The sequence below is a fragment of the Calypte anna genome, chromosome 13 (assembly GCF_003957555.1).
Source record: "Calypte anna isolate BGI_N300 chromosome 13, bCalAnn1_v1.p, whole genome shotgun sequence".
In the NCBI taxonomy this organism is placed as follows: Eukaryota; Metazoa; Chordata; class Aves; order Apodiformes; family Trochilidae; genus Calypte; species Calypte anna.
In genome coordinates, this window is record NC_044259.1 from 9,664,455 (window position 1) to 9,679,429 (window position 14,975).

A 14,975-nucleotide genomic window follows, 5' to 3' on the forward strand; every position below is an offset into this window, starting at 1 on the left:
ACAGCATTGGAGATGTGAGAAGTGGAGTCTGCATGGACCATGCAGTCAGGTGCAGGGCAGCAGCTGGACCTGGACCTGAAAGGAGCCATACAGAGGCATTCCTGCAGACAAATGTTGCTGTGCATTGCACATCTGCAGAAGCAACCTGTGAAGTGGCAGATGTAAATCCTGAAGAAGCTGTAGGTGGAGAACACCAGTGGTGACAGGGTCTGGAAAGGAAGGAAACACTTGAAGAAACCATCAGGCACAATGGCCAACCCACTGCAGGTGCCTGGGCAGCATGGCCACCTCAGGCAGGGTTACCAGGCTGCATGGAGTAGGTAGAAACCAGAAACACTCATAAACTGGGACATTTCCCAAGTACCCTGTGCTGAGCTGTGGAGTGAGTCTGGATATGGCATGGAGAGATCTTCTGACATCTGTGTGTGTGTAGAGCAGCAGTTATTAAAGGCTGCAGCCATGCTGGGAGCTGGGAAAGTGCAAGAGATGCCAGAGAAAGTCTGGTACTCCAGGAATAGGGATGTGAAATTTGGCAAATGCTAGAGCTCCTGAAAAGCCTCAGAAGGCAAAGTTATGCCTGGAATGTGGCAGCCAACCTGGGAGATCACATATGGCAGCTCAGCTTCAAGAATGGCTCAGAGGTGCAGCTCTGCACTGCTCTCCCCAGCCTGGGTTAGGTTTGCAAAAGGCAAAAGAAGAGGGGGAAAAGAGATACAGAGCAGCTCCTTGGGGAGTGCAGGCAGAGGGGAGCTGGCACGGTTTCCTGCTGGGTATCAGAGACATCGATGTGAATTCTGGTAGATCCTAAATTAGGGCAAAAGGACTTTTGCTAAGTGCTTCCTCTGGGAAAATCAAAATTAAAAAACTGTGGAAAGGTCCTAGCCCTTAGCTAGATGGGAGAGGCCAGTAGCTTGCTTGAGTTATCTGAACACTTAGATTTTCAATGGGAAAACTTCAGGTTCTATATATATTATACATATTTATAATATTATATGATATTAAAAGGCACTGAACTTCCTGAAGTTTTAATATGCTTTTTTCTTTTTTTAAACAAACACTTTTCAGAGAAATCCTGTCCTAAAAAAATGGTAAACTATGACAAAATCTCTAATATTCCCTGCTTAGGGCTGCGTAAGCTAGGCCATACTTGTGGGAAATAAATTTTGTAAGAAAGGGACATGTAAGAGCAGCTACAGTGAGTCCAACGCAGGGGCCAAGCAGCTGGGCAAGGGATTGCTCTTGCCTGCAGACCAGCCAGCTCCCACAGTACTGGGAGACCCTCCCCAGGCTGTGGCTGAGCTCCAGAGCAACATCCTGCTTGCGTATGTATTTTTGGCATGCCATAAATTCTGGCTATTCCAGGAATATCTCTGTCCAAAGGCACCTTTCCTGTACTGGGACACATATGCTGGGAAAAAAAAAAAAAAAAAAAGGCTGCTGGGTCCTTTCCCACCTCCTTTGTTGCTGAAATGATGATCCCAGCGAGGCTTAGCAGGTTCCCATCTGCTGTGATATAGTGTCAGACTATAGAAACAGTCTGTGATATATTTCTTAAGCTTCTCTTAGTGCAGAGAGAGGATGTTAGAGGTTTATTTCCAGGTTGCCAGTCTATTTGTATTGTACAAAGCTCTCCAAGCTCTAATGAGGACTGGAGGGTGCTGGCTGGTTTTTGCACTAGGATGGAGTGTCCTTCTGGCAGTTAATACCTCACGTGTTTTCCAGTGTGTCCCAGGACCAAGGAGGGTCCTCAATTCTTTCAAACATAACTGTTAACGTGTTAATCTGTGCTAGGGAGAGAGTGGTCTGTGTAACATCAGTAGAGGAGCTTTCATCTCTCGGATGCTCTGTAAAGAGAAAAAGGAAAGGCCAAGGTCCACAGGAGAAGGTGACAGACATTTTTCCCCAGACCACAAAGCTGGGAGGGCAGTGAGAGCCTTGATGCAGCATGCACCCACCTGCTGAGTGTGTGAGGCATCCCCAGGAAGGGAGCAACCAGCTGCACCTCCACTGAGTGGGTCTTTTATGGGCTTTAGCACTAATCCTACCAAATGCAATTGTGTGTGTCCTTGTTTTCCAGATAAATATCTAATCCTCCTCCTAACACTGCTGAGATCATGGCCTGGGTGATATCTTGTGGCAGCAGGTTAATTTGGGGCTGCACAAAGCTGTTGCCCTCTCTGGGTATGGAGGAGGCTGAGCCATGGGTTGCTCTTGGTGCAGGAGCAGGGTGGGAAGGTGCTTGGGGCTGCAGGACTGCTCAGACCCCTCCCAGCTATTTTGGGGCATTCTGTGAGGAAGATCAGCCACTTTCTCCGAGAGTGAGCTGTCAGGGTTCATCTTGGGGCCAGTGAAGTCTGGTTTGCTTACCTAAGCCCCTGCCCTGAGGCTGTTGGGGTGGTTTAGAACCTCTCAGAGCTGGAAGCCAGCTCCTGCCCCATCTCTGTAGGGAAGGGATGCCAGCTTGAGTCCTAGGTGCTTCTGAAGCATTTCCCTGCGAAGCTGGCAGGAAGTTGTGCTGCTGGGAATGAAAGGATTAGCAAAACGCTCCCCTGCAGTGGGACTGTTGTGGGGCTGGCAAGGAGGATGAAGCTCTGTACACGGGCCTGGACACGGGCATTGCCCAGGCAGGCTGCCGGATGCTGCTGCCAGCACACACCCTGCCCGAGCCCAGCACTGTGCCCCAGCTGTGCCCCTGCCTAGCCTGCCAGCACGGGTAGATTGTGCACAGAGAAGCCCTCCAAGGACTGAGAAATGCTGAGGGACCATGAAGCCAATGTGGTACTGAGCAGATCCCAGCATGAGATGTGGGACTGGGTGCCGTTGTGGGTGCAGAGCACCAGGAGGTCTTTGCATGCAGACCCCAACAGTAAGAGCCACTCTGGCAGGGTGTGAAACCCTCCCTGCAATGTGCTGTTCCTCTGTGCCAAACTGTATCTATCTCCATCTCATGTCCCACTGCAGGTAACTTTGTGAAAATGGGGGCTGCAGCAGTGAGATGCTGCTCCCTGCTGCATATGGGAGGGAGTAAAGAAGCAGAGGATCTTTCTGTCCTGACCCACAGTGAGTGTTCTCTGCTACAGGTGGGATTTCTTACAGTCTCAGGCTTCACCCTGGCTGATACCAGCATCCAGTGTCTCCTATGTGCAGGAGAACCTGGAGCTTCAACCAGGGTGAGCAAAGCCAGCTGTGACCTTCCTTCCTCTTCATGGAGGATTTTCTGGCTCAAAAGCTCCAAGGATGAGGAGCACATGTGATAGAGTCTGGAGGACATGTCTTCTGTGAAAAGATTGATGGGATTTTGAAGCAGTGGATGTCATAACCTGCATATATTTCCCGTTTTGCTGTAAGGAAGGAGAGTAGGAGTTCCCTACCCTTGAGAGGAGTAATAATAGCTAAGAGCCTAGACATCAAAAACCAAGATTAATTTAACTTACTCATCATAAGGATGGTCAGGCACTGTAGGGGATTTCCTAAGTAAGTTTAGATTGGACAAAGTCCCAGAGTCAGCATGGAAGTGAAGCACCTGGCAGGAGTTATTGCCAGCAGCAGCCACCCCAGCACCCATGCATTGCTTTGTCATCTTCCTTTAACACAACCACTATATACTGCGAGCTTCTGGGAGCCATAGAAGTGGGAATGGCCTTAGTGGCTCAGAGTGAAATACATGCTGAGTAATAATAACTACCTATTAAAAAAAAAAAATAAAAATGCAGGCAGTGAAACATGCCTGGAGCCTTGTCCCTGTAAACCACAAGCTGAGACTTGTGACAGGTGCTTGATGACAGTGGAGGAGAGAGGACACAGCTGTGCCCAGGATGGGTACACAGTGAGCCCAGGCTCACCCCAGCTGGACTTGCCAGACCCATCCTGCCTTGCATGGGAAAAGTGAGAGCTGATGTGGTGAGGCAACAAATTCCCCAAAATACTGTTTTTTCTTCCCCATACACAGTCTGGATTGAGGCCAAAAACGTAGGGCTCAAATCTCTCCCCAGACAATTATTGCAGAAAGAAAATTTGTTAAGCAAGAGAGGTTTTTAATTTGTAAGAGCTCATCTCTTCTTATTGTATCTTTTACACCAAAGGAAGTGAAGTTGATCAAAATAGCTGAAATAGACATTTTTAATTCAGAGGTTATGTTCAATGTGCCAACAAAAATAGGAAACAGATCTCTCAGAAGAGCTTCCCCCAAAACCCGGATGGATTGTGCAGGGAGTGCTCCAGAATGGCTCAAATTATTATGAAAACTGCTCAAAAGTATTTTGGTGAGATTCATCTGTCTTGAATGGACTGCTTAGTAAAGGCAGTACTGTCCCCATTGCTGATTGCTGCCTGGGCTCAGCATGGGACATCTCAGGGGAGGTAGAGCATGGGATTTGGGGGAACCCAGAGTAACATTTGCAGCCTTGCAGGAAGTGATGGGATTGCAGCTGTGATTTGCTGTCATTGAGTTTAGGTTATACATGGGATGGGAGTGATGGTGCAGTTGCAAGGGGTCCTGGCCAGGTGTCTAAACCAAGTCCTTCAACCCAGTGAAGCATCTGCTCTCCCCGTGTCCCAAACTCTGTGTGTCACACAGCAGGACCACAAACTGTGAGGTAAGTAGTGGAAGAGAGCCATGATGAGCCTGGGAAAGGCAGTCAGGCTGCCATCCTGCACCCACCAGCTTCCCTGCTTAGCACTGGGGCAGGACCAGCACAGCCCCCTGTGCCAGGATGAGCAGCTGTGCCAGGGCTGCAGCAGCACAGGAATATGCCCAGGGAACATTTGCAGTTTAGCATCTTTTCATCAGAAAACACAGGTTCTTCAAAGCTGCCAGTCTGTGCAGGAAAGGATATGTTTTGACCAGTCTTCTTACTGCTCTTGTTCTTTTGAAGTATCTATATTTAGGAATCTTTGTGAAGTCTCTCATTGACACTTTTCAAAGGAGAATGGGTTGGTTTTTTGCTTTGGAACAAGTTATTTAGAATTTTGTGCTCATCTGCAGCATAACAAGTAGGTTGGGCTGTAGGAAGTTCTGGAAATCTAAGTGAAATGACCCATTCTGTCATTGCTTTGTTCACTTCACTTGCAAAATACATTGAGATTCCAACTTTTTGTCCCAATTCAAACTGGGAATGACTCTCTTTTAAGTCTGTGCATGGATGCACTTTCCTATCCAGTTGGAAAAGTTGCATGAAACAGCCACTAACCAGAAATTAAGTGCTGCTTTCTGAAAAAGATGAGGGCTTCTCAGCAAACAAGGCTGCAGGTCTGTTGAAGAGCTTGCTGTAAAGATTGTACCAGCTGGCTGGAGGAGAGCAGCCAGCCTGTGGGCAATGGAGTTGGAAGCAGAATCGACTCTGTTTGCTTCAGTTTAAAAAATAATTCTCTATAATGAAGTGAAGGCAAAAGGCAAAATGGGTAGAAATTAAATTAGAGCTGTGGTTATTCCAGTATTGCCCTGGGGCCCTCTGCAAGCTGAGCCCCTCCAGACCCAGACTGCTTCCCAGGTGTCTTGGAAGCCTGGAGAAGCACAGGGAGGTGCAATGGGGCAAATAGTTTTTTTTTGGGAGTTGGCTTCTTAGAAGGAGGGTGAGAAATCAAAAGGTAAATCACTCCAAATAAGCAAACTGATGCTGCCACTGGGCTTTGCAGCAGGAGCCTGTTAGCAAAGGGTGGCTGCATGCACTGGATCTGGGTGGCAGCATTAGATTAGCATAGCTGATCAGGCACGGTGCAGCCTTGACTTTCAAGCGGAGCTGGGGATTTTCCTAGAAATGTCTAGAAATCAAATGATGAGTGCTACAGTTACAGGAAGGAGAATTAGCACTCACATGTATGCTGCAGGCAGGCAGGAGCTGAAGGGAATGAGATGTTCCTCCAGCATTTTTGGCTGGGACTAAAACTGGTCCTGATTTGTAAAGCTGGGTTACTTCCACAGTGATGCTCTAAGACTCTTGCTTCTGGATCTCTGTTTAACTGGGACATTTCAAGTCCATGAATGATGTGAACCCGGTCCTGCTTTTGGACTGAGACCATCCAAAAAAAACCCTGCCCAAGCCTGCCCCAGCCCCTTGCCATAGCTCTGATGAAGGCCAGGAGCCTGGCACTGTCCCTGATCTGCTTCACAGCCCCTTGGCTAGTTCTGGTCCCCTCAGACTATCAAAGACTTGGCATGGTGCTCCAGCAAATATTTTGCTGCCGTTGAGGTAGATTAGATCTCCATTCCTCCCATTTAAGGAGGCAATATCTTATCTTTGAGCTGTATCTGACTGCCTGGTACCCTTGAGAGAGTGGAAAACAGGCTAATATCTCTGAACTCCTTCTGCCCCTTCCCTTGAACTTTAACTCTATGCCTGGCATGTGGTGTGGCATAGCTGCATGGTCTGTAGTTGGTGGAGTGGCATTTTTCCCTTCTCTTAAGCTGAAGTTTGGTGTTTTCTGTTCTCCTTTCCTTGTGCTTGGGGAATGTTCCAATGAGCAGGTTTCAGTGTCAGGTGTTCAGTACTGGCAGATAGGAACCAGCCATGACATGACTTTTGATGTGAAGGGATGTGAAATTTCTACATCCATCTCCTCCATCCTGTTATCCTTGTGCCCTCTGCATGCTGACAGGACATTGCAAAGATGATGCATTAGTTTTGGACCACACTCAGACGAACTTTAATATATATCCCATCCTCTGTACAGCAGGTCCATTTCTTTTTTCCTCCTTTTCTTCTGATGTAAAAAGCTAAAGCTTCTCTTGCTATTTTTCTTGCCATTCCCTGTGAGAGCCAATTCAGCCTGACCTTTGCCAGTTCTCACTTTATGTCTTGGGCGTTTCGAGACAGAGGTAGGCTGACTTTTTGCTTTGCAGCACAATGCTTTTTACCCCACTCCTTATCAGCACTCTCTATGCTTTTATGTAGTTACTGCTTTGTCCAGCACAAAAGCCCTTTCTGGGCTTGAAATACATGTTCCAGAGATCAAAGGTACAAAACCACAAAAGGAGAGTCCGGGCCATCTCTGTATTCAAGTCCCCAGACTCACCACTTGGCTGGTTTATACTGAGGGATGCAGACCTGGCTGAGGGGCAGCCAGCAGCATGGATCTGGGATGGGGTCGGGAGAACCAGCAGCAGAGTTGGAAAGGGAAAGGAAGGACTATGAAGAAGGAGCCTCCTTGCTCCCAAGGATCAAGATGAGAAATGGTCCCAGTGGTTTATTTTTATCTACCTCCCTTCTATTTCTGGGGCACCACCATGTACTGAGCAATGTTCAGAGCTGCAGCTTGAACTGGCTGTTCTACTCCAGTGCCTCCACAAGCTTTGCTCTGCTTTCACAATGGAGGGGGAAAGGGCACGAAATATCACCTACCTTTCCTCCTGCTGCTTTGTTTGCAAGGTGGAAAATTTCATGTGAAAATCAGCTGTGGGTATCTTGCAGGGCAGAAAGAAAGCATGGGAGCTGTGCAGAATTTGGGGCTTGTGGGTCTCCGTTCAGTAGGAAGGGAATGGTAACATAAGGCTGAAGGCAACAGGACAGCATTGTTTTATCTGGCTAGATGCCAAAAAAAACAAAAAAAAAAACAAAAAAAAAACAAACGAAAAAGAAAGGTCAAAACTTTTTTCCAAACACCACTGCAGTTTTGGGAAGGCCAGTTGTAGTGAAATAAGGCAACCAGGTGCCACTAATTGCCAGGTAGAGGGCATGAGCTTGTGTTAAGCCCACCTGTGCCTGATTAGGGTGGGCCCCCACTGCGCATGAGCAGGATTGGGGGCCAATAAAAGGGCAATTAGTGGCACCTGGTTGCCTTATTTCACTACAGCCAGTCTTGGGATTTGGAACTCTGTCCTACTCAATCTTTTACTGTCTCTCCTGGCCTCCATCTGCACTGTCACGCTCAGATAGAGCTGTCCCACAGGCTGTGCCCAAGCTGGCTCCACTGTGGCTCTCATGGAAGCTGTAACAGAGCAAGCTCCTTGTGCAACACCAGCTCAGCTTCTTGGTAGCTTCTGGCTGGCTATCTGTGATGGGTGAGACACTTGTCATTTCTGTACTGGAGGCTAAACCCATCCTTACTGACATGGAGGGTTCTTCATGGGATAAATTGATCCCAGCCAGAAGACTCTGCAAGAAAAGCAAACAGCTGCTTCTTCCCTTCCATGTCCTGTTGCTCTTCTACAGCTCTGGGCCGAGCCAGAGACAATTTCATTTTCACCTGAGTCACCTGGAGCAAACTTCGAGCTCTGTTCTTTCTGCCTTGTGTCTCTGTGTTGTCTCTCACCTCACCAGGCAGCCATTGTTCCTGAAATCCCATCTTAAACCTGTGCCCAAGCCATTGCATGGGACTGATGTGGTGAAGCCACACTCCAAGAAACCTGTGACTGTTGCGACTCTGATGTGATGGTCCTCAGCATTGCCTCCCTGACCCTCCTGGTCCTCCATGTCTCCAAAGAAGTGACATCTCTTGGCATCTCTGACTCTGCTGCCTGTACACAAGCTCCTGTTCCCAGCCCTCCTCCTGGGAACCCATGGCTTTGGCTCTGGCTCTGTTGCTGACACTGGTCTGATGTGGCACAGGGATCCTGGAGCAGAAATTGCTGGAGTGCTACAGGGTAAGAGACATGCTCCATCTGCCTGGGATCAGGAGAAACATCTACTGAGGCTAAAGGCTGCTCCAGCAGACAGGAGTCTTTCACTTTGCTGCCAACATAACTGTTTTTCCAAGGCATAACTTTTTGCCAGAAATCCATAGAGTCAAGACTGCTATTTCTTTGCTGCTAAACAAAACAAACCCCAGTTTTCTTTCTACCAGGGAGAAAAGCTCTTGTCTCAGAAAACAAAATCTGGCAGAAAGAGAGCAGGGTCTCATTTCATCTCACACTCAGTAATGATATATTTGGGGAGAGGGGAATTACCTTGCAGGAGTTGGGAGATAAGCCTGGAACCCGGGCATGTTCTAGTCTGCATGGGGAAGCATAATCCATACTTGCAAGATATTTTAAACATCTTTCCTGATCATCATTTGGAAGTGGTTGGGCTCCTTCTCCCTGGTGCCCTAGGCACTGTGAGTGGCATGATGAGCTCTCTGCCACACTGCTTTTGCAGCTCAGCAGAACCATCATGCGTAAAATCCCCAGGCAACTTACCCTGAGTGGGATCCTGTGATTTGCTGACATTCCTCATAAACCGAAACGAACATAAAAGAAATGAATGCAGAGTCACTAATTTGGAAACTCATTTTTTAATAACTCCTCACTGATGTGGTAACGGTTAGCAGGGAGCCCTAGTGATAAATAACAGTTGCTGAAATCCTGAATTGGCTATAAATTGGCATGAAGGAGAGGAATCCCCTGTGCGAGGCTCAGCTCAGTGAGTTACTCTATGCCATGCTCATCAGCAGCTGCAAGTGAAGACAGAAGTAGTTGTAGCTGTATGAGATCTTAGTAGTAGATGTCCTGACATATGTAAACTAGAAGATCATATACATCCTCAAATGTTGACTCTGCTTTACATCACTTACTGCTCAGGGAGCTGCAGGGCTTTATGACTCCCTTCTCTGCCAAGCACTGCTCCTTTTTAGCTGCTTGGTGTAATTGCATATAAACTGGGGAGATCCCAAAGGGTTCATTACTTTTCTGCACAAGCTGCTTTCCTTATTCACATTTCACATCATCACCTGCAGGCATTCCTCAGACCAAGCAGTGTGTCCTGGCAGGGCAGGTTGGTTCTCATGGGGCTGCAGCAGGCAGAGCATTGCTGTGCCCAGTGCTGAACGGGATGAAGTGGTCTGAGACCTCTGCAGTGCTCCCCAAGGTGGTGGTAGGGAAAGATTTCCTTGGGAATGACTTGCTTGCCTTATTGATAACTCACCCTCCCCAGCATGTTAAGTCCCAGAGAGGGGAATGTGGCATCTCTTTTCCAAGATGCTCAGGACGGATCAGCAGAAGGGCCATGAAGTGTGGTAGCAGCTTCTCCCTCCCAAGAGCTTAAGGCTGACTTTCCAGGGCTGCTTGGTAAGTGTAAGCCACCAAGCTGGATCCACCTTCCGGCACCATGATCTGAAGTACAACAGTCCTGGGAGGCTGAAGGATGTGCAAGGAAATGCTGATGGTGAGAGCAAAGCTTGGATTCTCTGCTGAACATGATGGATTTTTGGAAACAGTGAGTCTGAGTTGTAGAGAGGATGAAATCAAAGTTTCTTTTCATGACATTTTGTCTTCCAAAAAGGGCTGCTGTTGCTGTTTGTAGCTGGCTGTGACTGCAGCAACACCTTTGTGGTGTTTGGTTGTCAAGAGGGTTATCTGTGCTGTTAATATTCCAAGTTTTTTTGCTTTGGGTGGCAAATGTGTGACTCGACCAACAGCCAGATCCCAGAGGTAACTTCAACCAACACTGTCTTGTGAAGCAATTGCTGATGCAGACTGCAATTCTCTGTAACCATAAACTTTGAAAGATACATCTTTGTCTTTCAAAACCTTGTGACAGCAGCAGGCAGCTGTTATACACCCTGGGAATGAGTCAGAGCTCAGAGTGCTGCCCAGCTTTTCAGGTACAGATCTGTCACTCAGCCCTGGGACTTAAGGCTTTCTATTGGGTTTCCTCCACCTGTGACACCTCAGGCAGACCCATCTGCTGAGATGGCAGAGACCTGCTGCTGCTTATCTGAAAAGGAAATTGTTGTAGAGATTGTAAACTCTGCTAGCTAAATCACAATAGCAAGGCAGCTTCTCTGGCACAGAGATATGGAAGATCTCTCTTGACTTATTATGTTCTTGAGAAAATATATAGGAGTTCAGTGTTTCCTTTGGTTAAAGATGTTCTGAATCTGACAAGTGCTTTCATTTACTGTGGCATCTTGTTTGTGTGGTTTTTAGCCCCACTGTACTAGTGAGGGCAAACCCATAGCTAAACCCTACCACATAAATTTTCTCCATATTGAATTATTTCTAAGAGCTTGTGATTCTTCTTCCTGCTCCTTCCCTATATCTGACTTATAACAAACATTTGTGTATTTTTAACGTCCCTTCTGTATGATAAACACCCTTGAAATATGCTGCTGTTATTCCAGGGAGCTCAGCCCTGCTTGAGGCATGCAGCTTTTGGCTGCTTGTCCTCTGAAAGGCACGACATGTTTAAGAAACACCTCGTGTTAGACAAACTGCTTGCAGGCTGAAGACATCCAACAGCAGCCAGTGATGAACGTTTTATGCATCAGAAGATGTAAATCTTATTTTAATTCTGCCTGACTCATGGCCAGCTTGGCCTGGCTCAGGGCTTGCTGACTTGTTTTCTTAGAACATCTCACCCCAGTCACTGGGGCAGGTGGTTGGCAATCCCTGTCTCTTCAGAGAGGAAAGGCAGCTTGATGCTGTCAGCTCAAAATGACTCAGTAACCAGAACTTGGAGCAGGATGTCTCTACATCAGAGAGATAGCACGATGGATCTCCTCTGACTGGAGGATCTTTTTATTCCTCTCGCATGCAGGGTGAGTCCCCTTATCTGGGACTTTGTTTTCTAGGAGCTCAAAACAAACCCAGAGCTGACTAGGACACCTGCAGCTGTGATTGTAACCACCCTGACCCTTTCTAAGCACTGCTCTTCCTTGAGCTGGGGCTGAAACACATCTTTCCAAGGCTGATGTCAGCATTGCTTCATTCAGCTGTTGGGCAAAGGCTAATAAACCCCACTAAGAGCTTGCTAATAGCCCCAATTAGACTGCAGCTGATGCCTCATAAGTGTTTCTCTTTCCTCCTCCACCCCTTCCTTGCAGCTATTTCCTGGTGGAGTTAAGGAAGGTGAGGTGGATTAATGCTACTTTGGGAAGCAGTCTAGAGTCCCAGCTGCAAAATAACATTATCCTCCTAGCTTTTTTGCAGTAGGTCTGGCAGGGATTTCTCAGGGCAGATATCTGCTTCTGCTTGGCCTGAGTTGAGGTGTGGATTTTTCTTGTTGGTGTGTTGCTGGGAAAAAGCCTAATTTGGGAGTTTGGTAGACCAGAGGTAGAACAAAAGTGCAGCTTTGAAGAGCTACTCACCCTTGCTGCTGGGACCTTTCCTGGCTGTGAGAGAATCAGGAAGCTGTTTCCTCGAATACATGGGCAAAAGAAAGCGTGATAGGATTTGAAGGAAGTCATGTTAAAAAAAGAGGCTTTGCAGTATGTCTTCTCTTTGGGTTTTTTGTTGTATTTTTTTTAACCTTTAACCTTCCTGCTCAGGAGACACTTGCATGATAAAGCTTCATCTGTCTTGTGCCATGCGAAACATTTAAGCTGTGCCTTTTTTATTATTTTTTTTATTCTTTGTTTGGGTTTTTTGTTTGTTTTGTTTTTGTTTGTTTGTTTGTTTTTCTTTTAATTGCCCAAGGATCTTGACTGTGAGCTCAGGGTGCAGAGCAGGTGCTCAGGAGTCAGCCATCTGCCACTACAGGCCCTGGGCACAGGACCCATGGCTTCCCCCTGGCCCAGGTCTGGGGGTCACATCACAAGAAACACACTGTGATGTTCTAGCCCTGACCTGGGAGCATTGTGTGCTCCATTTCTCATCCCAGTTCTCTCTTTTACAGATACCAGGTTTCTCCTGTATGTGAGCTGCCCTGAGCTGCAGAATTACCCGGGCTCCTACAGCAGCATCATGGAAAACACCATTCGCTGCATCATAGAACGAGGTGGGTTGTGAAGCCTTTGCAGAGACTGAGGCACCCTTGAGGGATCCTAATTCTGTCTCTTTTCTCCTACACTCTTGGTCACGGTTCCTATAGCGCATCTCAAGAACCCGCTGTGCAACCTCCACAGGGATTCACGGGCATATTTTCAAAGTGTCTTTACTCTAAGCCCCCACAATAAAAAATCAAACCAAGCATACTTTGGAATAAAGCACCAGAACAGATGACTTGGAAATGGCTCTTGCATAGTGCTGGCGTTGTGTGCAGGCATATGTCCCCAGATTCTGTGGACTTAAAAGCAAGTAACACAGTGATTGTGTTAGCAGATCTTTCCTTCTTACAGAGATAAAAGCAAAAAAACAGCCTGGATTCTTGTGGGAGAAAGAGCTTTTTGAGAGATGCCCTTATTGAAACCTTTTATGGAAATAAATATCTACAGCTGGCAAAAGTAATAAAAAGTGCCCCTCCCACAGCCCTGGACAGTCACCGCAAAGCAGGGATTTGTTCTCTGTGTCTTGAGCTGAGGGATGCAATTTCCCTATAGAAAATATCTGGGTTAGGGAACTGGCGCATTGCACATACAAAATGAGTTCTTGAGCATGGGCCACAGGATTTGCTGCAGTGTTTGTAGGCATGTGCTAAGGGTGGGGAGGTAGAGGAGGGGAAGGTGAGCATTGAGGAGCTTTGGTGGTAATAAACTGCTGCAAGATGTAAGTGTGAGGCTGGTGAGCTGTAGTCAGACATTGATGGGCAGGTAGGGAAGGTGGGCTGGGGAGCCTGTTCTCACTCTCTTTTCCTAAGTGAGACTACTGGTCTGTGCTGGAGGCTGATCAGCCATGGGGCTGAGCCAGCCCAGCTGTGTATGGAGTAGGGTGGGTGGTGGGTACCAATGTCTTGGTACAGGATTGGTGCTCTGTCCCTGTGAGCTGTCTGTCACAGAATGCTGTTTTTTCAGTTTCAACATCTCCGTGGGGTGCGAGTGATTTCAAATGCTGTATGAATTTCTCTGAAGGAGGTTTGCAAAGAGGAGAGGAACAATTGTCCTTCCGGAAGGATGGACAGGGCTTCTGGGCAGGAATTCAATCACATCTAGAATTAACATGGGATAAATTCTTTTCTGAAACAGCAGGGCCAAGAGAATTTGGGTTACTTCTCTTTTGTAGTGAAAAGCTGAATCCCTCCTTTGGGACTCAAGGGAACAACATTCCTTTAAATATGACCAAGCTTCTGGCATGCTGTGTGCTGGTGACAGCACTGCTGAATGCAATGGAGATGAGTGCTCATTATAGTTGATGTCCCTTCCCAACCACTCTAGGACAGCATTGGTTTTTGGTTGTGCCAAAGTCATGTGGAGCTCATAAAACACCTTGTGTCATTGCCTGGAGAGGTGGGCTCTGTTTGGAAACTCAGTGATAGTCCTGTAAGCCTTGCCACCCTCCATCCTGTGCCACGGTGCCATGGTTCTGGGCTGCTCAAGAAGCTGCAGAGTTTATTGCTGATTCTCTACATCCCAAACCTGCCTGCACTGGGGAAATGAATGTGCAGATTCTGGAGAGGATGTTTCAGCAGCTTCTTGATGGCAGCCTCTGTTTGGATTTGGCAGGCAGAGGGACTTTGTGACTTTTACTCTTTGTCCCCAGGAGTGTGGAGGGCTCTAAAATTCCCTGCCCTCGTGCCATGTCTGCTTGGAAACTGAGAAGGTGGTTTGTGATGTATGAGTCTTGAAAAACAAAAGCTTACTTCTGTATTTACACCAAGAAAACTGTTGGGAGCATGATTGATAGAATTGCTGTACTGACTTGAGGTGCAAAAAACACCCATGAAGCAAAATCAACAAGTTGAGACACAAAAAGGATGAAGTTTTTTAGAGGGGAATAGAACCTTGGGGGTGCTGTAAGCCACATGCTGGCTTCTGAGGTCTGGACTTGTACTGCTAGGAAAGGCAATGCTATCGAGACCTTGGTTTGTTTTTTTTTTTTTTTGGGGGGGGGGGAGCGGGGGTGTGGAGGTTAAGACAGGTTCACACACTCCTAGGAAACCAGAGTGTGGCAGAAGCTGGAGGTGGGTATCTGGCCCTTGAATGTAACTAATATTAAAAGTCACATTTGGGAGCCTCTGTAAATCTTTTTAGAAAAAAGCAGAACAGTTTAAAGCTGTTCTTGAGTGAGTGGCACAGGACACATCCTGGCAGTTCAGACAGGCCATGGCACTGACAAGTGGCTCCTGGCTATCCAGCCCTGTCGGCAAGGGTGAGCTCTTGAAGTCAGACTTCTCTCTCCCTTGGTAGCTCCATCTGCTCCTCTCTAGCTGCTGTGCATGTCCCAGGTGCAGCCCGGGTGCTTCTCCAGG